Source organism: Pezoporus wallicus, unplaced genomic scaffold (assembly GCF_028554395.1).
Source record: "Pezoporus wallicus isolate ANWC-B61680 ecotype Strahan unplaced genomic scaffold, APGP_CSIRO_Pwel_v1 contig_5787, whole genome shotgun sequence".
Classification (NCBI taxonomy): Eukaryota; Metazoa; Chordata; class Aves; order Psittaciformes; family Psittacidae; genus Pezoporus; species Pezoporus wallicus.
Window position 1 is genome coordinate 1,623,427 of NW_026637253.1, and position 11,301 is coordinate 1,634,727.

General features: G+C 41.3%; 1 protein-coding gene across 1 annotated transcript in view; it reads right to left on the reverse strand.

Annotated features, from left to right (window-relative positions):
* The window catches only part of OCA2 (OCA2 melanosomal transmembrane protein), a 189,865-nt gene extending 179,233 nt beyond the window's left edge, over nucleotides 1-10,632 (reverse strand). The window contains exon 1 of the mRNA XM_057404472.1: nucleotides 10,561-10,632. The gene's annotated coding sequence lies outside the window, so the exon portion shown is untranslated. The remainder of the gene's footprint in view (nucleotides 1-10,560) is intronic.
* Nucleotides 10,633-11,301: the final 669 nt, after the last annotated feature.

Below are 11,301 nucleotides of genomic sequence, written 5' to 3' on the forward strand. Positions count from 1 at the left end.
ATGTCTTCCAATAGACCATGCCAGAAAGGAGCTTAATTATGTGCTCTTCTCATCAGCCCTACTCTTTTTTCAAACATGAAATATCTCAGCCCCTGCTTCTCCTTGGAAGGTACTAAAAGTGACCCTTGCACCCAAGGGGAGCTTGGTGAGGTTAGTGGGACCCAAAGGCACTTGTGCTTGGGCAGCTGCACTGCCAGAAAGGCAGCCCACTTATCTGGGCAGTCGCCTGCCCCCAGCACCCACCCATGCACACATGCTTTCCTGCTGCACAAGCAGGAGTGTCTAACAGCCTTGCAGGGGGTGTCACTGATCCATGCTGTTGTTTAATTCATTGTGTGGCGTAATAAGGGATCCTGGAAAATGAATGCAAAGTGCCTTTTCTTCTTTTTAACACTCAGAATACTGCAAGCTGCTTTCTCACCTAATGATATGAACCATATAATAGTTTAGGTTAGAAAGGACCTGTGGAGGTCTTCTAATCCAAACCCAGGCTAATGCAAAACTGAATCCAGGTTTCTCAGGGTCTTGTCCAGCCAGGTATTGAATATGTCCCAGGATGGAGATTCCTCAGCCTCCTTCTGCCTGTTGCTGTGCAAACACACTCTCATCATGAGCAAAAATTCCTTATATGCCAGCAGAATTTTTCTTACTGTAGCTTGAGTCTGTCACTTCCTGCCTTTTACTGTGCACATCTGAGACGAGACCTGCTCTAGAACCGCCTTTTCATGTTAAAGACAACACTAAGATATCCTCAAAGCTTTCTCTTTTCCAGGATCTCTTAAGAGAGACAAAGAAACTCAAAAGCCTGCATATCACACATTTCATATCCCTGATATTTTCATAAGCAGTGAACGTGGGCTGGCATGCGCAGACTGAGGAAGCAAGGACAGGGGGTTAAAATGTAGCCTCACCAGAAGATATCAACTTTGGTCAGTGTCCTGTCACCTTTTAAAACCTCTGCCTCAGATTTCCTACATCTAAACATTGCATCAATGAACTTACCACATCAGACATGTGAAACTTTTAGTCATTTGAGATTAAAATAAACTTAAACCACAGCAGTATTGCTAGTCTATCAGCAACAACATTGTCTGTCATCAGCCAGGCAAAGAATAAAATACCCCATTGTAAATTGAAGATGCATACTAAATACACTTACTCCTGTTTGTACTAAGTATGTAAGGCAGAGGGACAAGACTTCCAGACCAGCAGCAGCCCCTTTCCTGCCTATCCTAAGCCCAAGGGATTTTGTACAAGGTAAATGGCTTCACACTGTCAGAGGGTTTTGTAGAATTTAAACTTTTTTTTTTTTTTGCACCCCATCAGAGAAAAAAGCTACAGAAAAATGGTTTACTGAGGGAAATATCAGATTCCCTGTGCTGTTATCCATAAGAAATGCATCTCTGGAAACATTTACCTCCAAACTGGAGCACAAAATCTCTTCCAGCACAACAGCTACCGCATAATGGCTGCCTGCTGACCAGCTAGCACCTGAAGATAGCAAAAAAGAAATTTCGAGCTGTGTGATGATGGTCTTTGGATTGGAACATACAAGCACATCATCACTGTGAACCTGGGAGCATGGTCATGGTGTGCAGGCTCTGTTCCCAGTGCTGCCGCTCTGACAGTCCTCACCAGGACCTTTGTGTCAGACCTGGAAAGGGATAACCACAGGGGGACCTGCTGCGAAACACCAGACATGTTCAGTATAACGCAAGAGCTCTTCCCCCAGTAACTTCTTTGGGTATTCATATTTCAAATCTGCTTTAGAAAAATGCTTTGCATGACACCTTCATTTCTGTGAAATGAGAAGAACTTTGTCCTCACTGAAGTCAGTGACAAATATTTCTCTATTTGTACCTCTGGCAAAACAGAAAAATACACACTTTTGAAATCAAAATGAAGCTATATGTGGTTTCATATTTTCAGCCAGGCTGCAATGACTTGGCTTCACTGTGGTTCCTACATGCATGCAAATGAACTCATTTACCATTATTTAATTTAGTGAAGCTGAAGCACATATGTTGTGACAGAGTTGAGACTGATACCCAATTAAGCCTTAAAAAATAAGATCAGAAAGAGATGCAAAATGTGCTATAAGGAGCAGTGAAAGGGAATGGACAAAACAGTCATTGCTGACATCCTCAGTCATAAAATCTTCAGTACATGCAAGCATTTCATCAGGACCTTAGACATGTTGCCTAGGATAATCTCCTAAGAGGGGCTTACCCAAATAGAATAAAACCATAGAATAGTTGGAAATAGGTTGGAAAGGACCTTAAGATCATCTAGTTCCAACCCCCCTGCCATGGGCAGGGACACCTCACACTAAACCATGCTGCCCAAGGCCTCATCCAACCTGGCCTTGAACACTGCCAGGGATGGAGCATTCACAACTTCCATGGGAAACCCATTCCAGTGACCCACCACCCTTAGGGTAAAGAACATCCTCCTTATATCCAGTCTAAACTTCCCCTGTTTAAGTTTTAACCCTTTACCCCTTGTCCTATCACTACAGTCCCTAATGAAGAGTCCCTCCCCAGCATCTTTATAGGCCTCCTTCAGATACTGGAAGGCTGCTATGAGGTCTCCATGCAGCCTTCTCTTCTCCAGGCTGAACAGCCCCAACTTTCTCAGCCTGTCTTCATACAGGAGGTGCTCCAGTCCCCTGATCATCCTCGTGGCCCTTCTCTGGACTTGTTCCAACAGTTCCATGTCCTTTTTATGTTGAGGACACCAGAACTGCACACAATACTCCAAGTGAGGTCTCACAAGAGCAGAGTAGAGGGACAGGATCACCTCCTTTGACCTGCTGGTCACGCTCCTTCTGATGAAGCCCAGGATATGGTTGGCTTTCTGGGCTGCAAGCGCGCACACTGAAGCCAGCTCATGTTCATTTTCTCATTGAGCAACACCCCCAAGTCCTTCTCCGCAGGGCAGACTACACTGGTTCTACACTGGGTTCTAGTGCTCAAGCAATCTATATATCCAAGACAAAAAAAAAAGGGCCAGGTAATGAGATCCGGTGCATAAAAAATGTTAGCAGAAAATGGTATTCTCAGGGTACTATGATCATACAGCCTTTATAAAGTTATAACCCTCATATATTTGCCACATACCTGTGCTGGACTGTGTGTACGCAACAGCAAGTATGTCACATGCTAACCAAAGAGAAGTGACCAAGTGATGCACTGCATAAATTAGTACTTATCTGGTGAGAAATTCCTTGAAAACAGAAAAAGGGATGTAGAAGGCATGTCTCCTGATACATCAAGTCCTTGCTCAACCCCAGACCAAGTTAGGTGCGATTGTATGTAAAGTTACTCTAGGGTTTTTTGATGGCCAGTTACCTTTTAGCTTATTGAGAGATTTTCTGGCTTCTAGCTAAAGCATCCAGTGCCCCTGCAAAGGAGGGCACTGGAGGCAAGGCATCCTCTCCACCAGGGCAGACCCAGCTAAAACTGTCATGGCTGGCATGAAAAAAATTCACTGCTTAGGCGGTCTTGGAAGCTAACAAGGATGTCTTGTAACAGAAAATGTCAAGGAGAAAAAGAAGAAAATTCATTTCCACATGGTGCTTAAATAAAAACCCATGAAATTATTCATTGATATCAAAGACCATATTATTCATTGAAATTACTCAGCTTCCTTCTTCAGGAGAAAAACATTACAGCATTGTATAGTACTAAGAGGGAAGGAGTACTCCCTAACAACCAGATAGTCCCTCTCTATGAAATTCTAGTGCATCACTGGTCACTCAGGATACAGACATGGAGCAACAGCCCTTAAATCTTTCAAATACAAGGTCTAAATGTAAATGGTTATGTGTGTGTGTGTGTGTGTGTGTGTGTGACTGTTACATCTACTTTTCCAGAGAAGATGTTTCTTTCAGTCTAAATTCACATTTAATTTTTTTAAACTCCTTTTCTTTCCTGTTCTTGATTTTTACTCAGCTAGGAAAAATGCTCACAGGCAGGCACAAGCACAAAGCACTAGCTGCAGCCCAAACTTACATATACAATGATAGCCTGCAGCCTAACAAAACAGTAAATGCACAATGGCACAAGAAACTCCTTTCATTCCCTTCCTTGGATGAAGTCAGAGATATAAAAGAAGTGCTTGCAAAAACATTTCTTTTCTTAAACATGTACATTAGTTTGTAAGACTGTCATAAGGATACGCTATCACATTAGGATGGGGTCTGTGGAAGAAGAACCACAGTGCTGCTGCTGAAATGCAGGAAGATGAAAGTTAAGGCACAGTTCAGCTCACCTGTCAGACAGACAAGGTCATGCTTATGGACCAGTTATCCAAGGACAGCTCACAGCTGCCTTCCCTTGCCCCAAGTCCATGTCCTGCCTTCCCCAGTCTCCAAGGATTTGCAGCTCCAGGTGATGGTAGTTTTGTTCTCCACAACCCTTGTTGGACTTCCATGGCATGAACTTGTCCAGCCGTCTTTTGAACCCGTGAAAACATCAAGTATTCACAACTTCCTGTTGCAAATATCTCCTGGCAAGTGACACTCCATTGGAAGTGATATTTTATTAAAAGAAGTTTTTTCCCTGGATGACTGTAGACATTCTGGTTAAAACCAGACTGGAAGAAGGATTCTAAAGCATCAAGAAGACCAAGGGCTCATTTGGAATACAGGGGAGGTGTATTAAAATCTGTGGTTCAACACTAGATATGCATCTGAAAATCGCAACAGCCCAGCATTTGACCTGACTTTGGGTATTTTGATGCTAATATGTACCAGAAGAAGCTGTTGGAGCTACACCAGTTTCTGCAAACTGGTCAACTCTACCAATTAATGCGTATCTCTTGGGTTAGGGAAAAGAGGACTTGTCAGCCTGTGACAAGGTATTTATTTCTTGTGGGTAAGATGCAGCTTGAAGTTTCTTCCCTGGAAGACCTGAAGCCAGCTAAAGCCCTACTGCAAAGGACATAGAACAAGAACAGTCAAGGCTGGTAGGGACCTCTGCAGACTGCCTTGTCCAGATCCTGCTCAAACCAGGCCTGGCTTCAAAGATAGCTAGGGCAGACTAAGGTACTGTCATCTGGGATACCCAAAGCAACCCAGTGTTTGACCCAGGTGCTCCCTGAGTATGTGAACCCAATGTAAGAAGGGAATGGGCTCCTGGTAACCAGGAGGGGAGACACAGATGTGGATTTTGCGTCTCCCGGGACCAAGCACATCACAAGCACCAGACTGTCCTTCACAGAGTCTTCATCTGCCACTTATTCCTGGATTCTTCATTTCAACTCAACACCAATGGTAAATGTTTCTTAAGTGTAATTCCCTTTCAGGAAGGTTTTAGGCAGAACTGGATATCTCCCTCTCAATCCATAAGGTCAGTTTTCAAAGCTAATATATGGCCTTATTTTACCAAGGCACCTCCGAAAAGTTCATCCTCCACCCCATGCGCACAATCCACCACCATAGTCTGAACCCCAGGCTGTCTAGAAGGATGTTTGCTTTAAAGAAGATGGTGAGTACTGCACCAAACTGTACCAGGCAAGGGCCAGACCCCAATGCACATGATAGTAGTAAGAGTGTTTGGCTGACGCCTGTCCCTTAGCTGACTGGCCTGACTGTTGCGTAAAATCCTTCAGACGCCAATGAGGCATTCCTGGTTAGACACAGACAATCAGGATGCAAAATCCACCGTGGGAGGACGTGGGGATTTATGAATAAACCTCCCATTTCCCTGCACACTTACAGCAATCTACCCCAATTCCCTGCTCTGTCCAAGTCTTCTGGAGCTGTCACATGAAGAGTCATCCATGGGCAGCAAGCTTGCCAAGCTCCAGCTCAGATAAAGGATAACTGTCTGCTACTGGCTATAGTTAAGCACTTTCTCTCCTGTACTTCTGAGCTTCTTAGTGTAACACACCAGGGAAAATAATTTCAATGGGACATTGTATCTGCAAGGTAAAACACTGGTTTATAAACTAAATTAGCTCCTATTCATTCACTAGGAGGTTTTAAAGTAAACCAAGCAAGGGCATACAAGCACAAGACTGCCAATTTTGGAAAATATGTATTAGCAGTTATATAAGCAAGTATAAAACACCAATACAAAAAACTAAGGGGGTCTAGCCTTCAATTGATTATAACAAGCTGAATTTAGTGTTGAAAAAACCAAGTCCTTTACTGAAGCTTGAGCCATGTTTGAGGGTATTTAAGGGACTCCCAGTAAGTTTTCTTGTGCCTATTAGTGAGTGTGTTCAGCTGCCTCATTTCCTACAGAAGCACTGCTGAAGTGTCTCTTCCTCTCCCTCCCTCTGTCGCCAATTTTCAGGGCCTTATCTTTGAGGCACACAGCTGTCTCATCCATGTATATCCTAGGGCTTCCTTTGGTTTTTTTTCCAAGTTTTCCAGCAGTATTTGTATTTAGACTCTATAATTAGCCCACTGCTATTCACAATTGCCAGGTGAAATTCTCCCTGCTACTGATGAGACAAAGCAAAAATGTTTAATTACCTAATCAGGAAAATAGAAGATTAATAACAGAGATTCATGAAGGTGCATTTTGTATTTAAAAAGGTAAAAGAAAACATATTTTCAGAGCTACCAAAAAGGTAGAAACTCTTTCTGTTTTAAAGAGCCCTCTTAACCAGAAATCTTCCTGCATATATTCTTGAACACAAATGACAAACATTCAAAAGTGCTTTATAGTATGAACATTACTGATGATAAATGACACTGCCTTGACAAATATTTCCACCTACAAAATTCTCGTTAGATTGATTAGAACAAATTTCTAAATTACCCATCTATCATGAGATCTCTACAGTGTTGTGAAGGTTGCTTCTACAGTATGAATTCCACTAGGAACTAAAGTTAAGGGTCCTTGCAAAGAGCCACAATGACTAAAATTAACATATACCATTTGTAAAGATCAATCACTAGGAGAAGATGTGTAAACAGAGAAATGGCTCCTTCAACATCATACAACTATTGGATGATGTCTCTACAGACAAAGAGATATTGCCTCAACTATGCATATGCCTATAGGTTATGATTAATGTCTGACATAAGACAGGCTGTGTTTTAAGACACTCTAAGACTAGTCTGAGAGTAGTTTGCAGTGCTATATCCTGAATATATAAAATAAAATAAAAATAACCAATGAAACAAACAGAAAAACCCTGCTGTCCCTTTTTGCTAAGCAACCAGAGAAATCATAGGCCAGCCCCTTGAAAAAGAATAATCAATGCTCTTGTCAATTTTGAAATTACAAGTTATAGGGCTTATCATGCCAAGAAGGTTTATGTAATTAAAACAGACATTTTGCAGATCAATTTTCTATGCTAAATTAAATTAATAATTGTAATAATAAGCGTAACCACTAGATCAGGTTGCTCAAAGTCCTGTTCAACCTGGCCTTGAACACTGCCAGGGATGGGGCAGCCACAGCTTCTCTGGGCAACCTGTGCCAGTGCCTCGCCACCCTCACAGTAAAGAATTTCTTCCTAATGTCTAAGCTGAATCTCCTCTCTTTTGGTTTAAAGCAATTGCTCCTTGTTCTATCCCTACATGTCTTTGTAAAAAGTCCCTCTCCAGATTTCTTATAGGCCCCTTTAGGTACTGGAAGCTGCTCTAAGGTCTCCCCAGAGCCTTCTCTTCTCCAGACTGAAAGGCCCAAACTTTCTCAGTCTGTGTTCGTATGGGAGGTGCTCCAGCCCCCTGATCATCCTTGTGGCCCTCCTCCGCAGGTCTGTCTTTCTTAGGCTGGGGGTCTCAGAGCTGAATGCAGTACTCCAGGTAGGGTCTCACAAGAACAAATAGAGGGGAAGAGTCATGCTCCTTTCAATGTAGCCCAGCATACACTTGGCTTTCTAGGCTTCTGCACAGCAAAAGCACACACTGCTGGGTCATGATGTGCTTCTCATCAACCAACACTCCCAAGTCCTTCTCCTCAGGGCTGCTCTGAATCCACTCTCCACTCAGCCTATAGTTTGTGCTTGAGATTTCCCGGCCCAGGTGCAGAACCTTGCACTTAGAGTTAATGAATGGTTTTGGCAGTCCTATACAGATTTTCTAATGGACACAGACTGTTTCCTTTCTTCTCTCTGCCAAACTGAAATATCAGTGGGTTCATTCCTCTTTCTTGTTTGATCTGTTCCTAGCTGGACACACAGATTTTAGAGCTGATGATGATCCTACAGTGACTACATTAAAAAAGCAAACATCTGCCAACCATTACCACATGGTGGTTTCTAAGATAATGCTCAATTTGTCCCTGCTCGAAGCAGTGAGACACACAGTGGAAAATAGTAGGATTTTTGCAGTATTATGGCTCTTTGCCCAAAAATTGTAGGAAAAGTCATCCAACCTTTGGTACACAGACTTAAGTAATAATTTTCTTTTGTAAGCAGGACTGGCTGATGGGGTTTTGTAACGCTCTTGAAGAAGAAACCAGGTCATCACTGTATCAAATAGGCAAAATTTATTGCACTATCAACACAATGTGGTAATATTTGCTCTTGTCTCAATTTCACTTTTTTCCCCTTTGTTTTTAATTGAATAAAGTAACCCTAACTGAATACAGTTGCCACCCTTCCCCTAAAACATATAATGGCTATGTAGCTATTCTACAGAAGTAATTTACCAAAACCCCAGCAGTTTAATCTATTTTGTGAGAGAGACGACGGCCAAATCTTAACAATAATAACCTGAAGGCTTTCTGCTGTAACAGGATTTAGCAATAACTTTTAATTGGCAGTTCAAAGTTAATCCTCAGGGGAAAATGTGATTTGGCAAGAGCACCCAGTCACAGAAAGAAAAAAAAATATATTCATTATATTGTGGAGGTTTTTTCTCAGTATTTCTACAGCTACTGTTATTGGGAAACCGTGTAGAAATAATTGTTGTATTGTCTCGGACTAACAAGGCTCTTCTTATGTGATACATTTTATCTGTTTTGTACGTTATTTCTCTATTAATGGAAAAGAGGGCAAAAGTTTAAATTCCTCAGTTCTCTTAGTAGGCTGTAGCTTATTTTAACACACCTTCTGAAGGGAAAAACATAAGCACATCCCTTAGACTAACACTCTGCTGTGTCCCTCAACAGTTTCACATGGCCGCAAGCCTACGTTTTCCTTCTTTTCCTCTTTTTCTGCTGAGAGATCTTCCCTAAAGGCTTGTGGTGAGGAACTATTTCTCCTCCTAGATTTTGCTGTAAAAAAACCCTATAAACCAGGCAATTCTTCTCATTAACTCACCAGGATCTGTTCAGCCCTAAATTTCAGTAATTCTGTCATCCATGTTTCCCTTCTTTGTTCCTGTGATGTTTAAGATTAACTCATGGTGACCTGCTCAACTCAGAGGAAAGCATATGGATGCTTCAGGAGAGAACTGATGAGGTCCAAATTAGCCTCCTACTGATAGATAAAGGTCTGCATTGAAAGCTAAGCTTTTGCAGCAATTCAGGAGTTCCCCTTGTGAAACTACCAGGAATTCTGATGGCAGTATATGAGAAGACCAACTTTTCTTTATGAGAGTTCAGGTAGCAAATAAGAGTCTGTTTTCCACCTATGAGTATATTAAGAAGCACGAAAATATCCCTATACTTCAGCTAAACCATACCTCTTGAAAGCTGCAGCTCTTCCACATCTGTATTACATCTATATGTAATAGATTTTATCTTCAAAAATATACATACGAATATTCCCCATAAAAAATATATAGCAACATTTAAATGACTAATCCCCCAACCTCTTGCCTTAAATTTCATTGAAAACCAAATGTTCACACCTAATCTGTAAAATCTCAAGCTCTTGGGAAGTGGTGAGACAGTTTCACCCTCTTAGACCTGCCACAAATGCAGGGCTGAGCACAACAGGCAAGTCCATTGTTGGTCTGCGACTGCTCTCCTGCTGGCAGACTGCTCCAGCAAGATGACTGGAAAAATCACAACAGCCTGTTACAAATACAGCCAACATGAGTAAAATTGTTGAATAGGAATGGGAGTATATGCCTGCTGCATTCATTTTTCATTAAATCATTTTACTTCAGACAGGAATTCACTCCACAACACAATGTTTTATCTCAACACAGAGACCTAAACACGCTTTTTGAACATGAAGGTTCATATTTTACAGAATTATCTAGCCCCAAAAGTAAGCCTGAAGCATTTCCCTTGTACATAAATTAAATAGGAGAGGCAAAAAATATCCATTAAAAATACAAGTAAGTTTGAGTCCTGAAAGAATCTACAATCTAACGTAAGTTAAAACAATCTTTTAAATATTAAATATTCTGGGAAAGGTTAGTGCTTGCGACAATGTAAAAGTAAAAGGAAATGTAAAAGTAAAAGGAAATGTAACTAAAAGAACCATTAAACACTGTAACTCAATGTGTCTCACTGATGTTTTAAAAAGCTGAATGCTCAGGTATACATAAATGCGGTTGAGAGATCCTGCGCTATTTGCAAAGTTTGACTAACTTTTTATATGTAATATTTTATTGCATATATTAAAACTCATCCCCTCAAGATAACTGAATTACAACAAGCTATTCTAGAAAACATTTCTTGTAGAAAAGTTGCATTTTACCTGCTCTTTTGAAGAATTCCTGAAGCAGTTCTTTTGTTTGAAAATAAAAACCTCTGAAATGAAATCAAATAAAAATAAAACAAAAAAAATCACAGATGTTGAAAGAAAAAGAGACTTGGTTCAGCTGAGGGAGCTGCAAGATGCCTGGTGTTTTCTGAAGAAAGTGTTTATTTGGGTAAATGACCTTGTCGCTATGGAATTCAGCTCAGTTCTTTGGAGTAAGCATCTCTGGATGGGGAGAGAGTGACATTGTATCCTGTGCACACTCATAAATGAGGCAGGAATTCCCAGATTTGCCATCATGTGATCTCAGTGAGGAACTAGCACTTGACTTACTCCCAGCACCCGTTACTCCCTGCCCAAACACAGCTCTTCTGAAGCCTGAGATAGATGTAACAAGAGGCAGAAGAGGAAGAGCACACTGATCACTATTAGCTTCACTGAGCAGACACTTCAGGCACTGCCCTGAGTTTGGGCAGGAAGCAAGAAGAAAACAGAGCAGAAGTACTGTTATGAAACTGCCACAGAAGTTATAAAAGAGCAGATTTAATAGTTCTCACTATGAAAAACTGGTTGTATTTGAAAGGAGAGTGAAAACTCACTTTTTCTGCCATCAGAAAGCACTAAAAAATATTATACTGACCAACACTCATTCTCATTCTTTATTCTGTAATTTCAAAGATTTACAAATTACACTGCAATCACTGCAATGTTGATTAAGCACCACACCACCCAAACTCT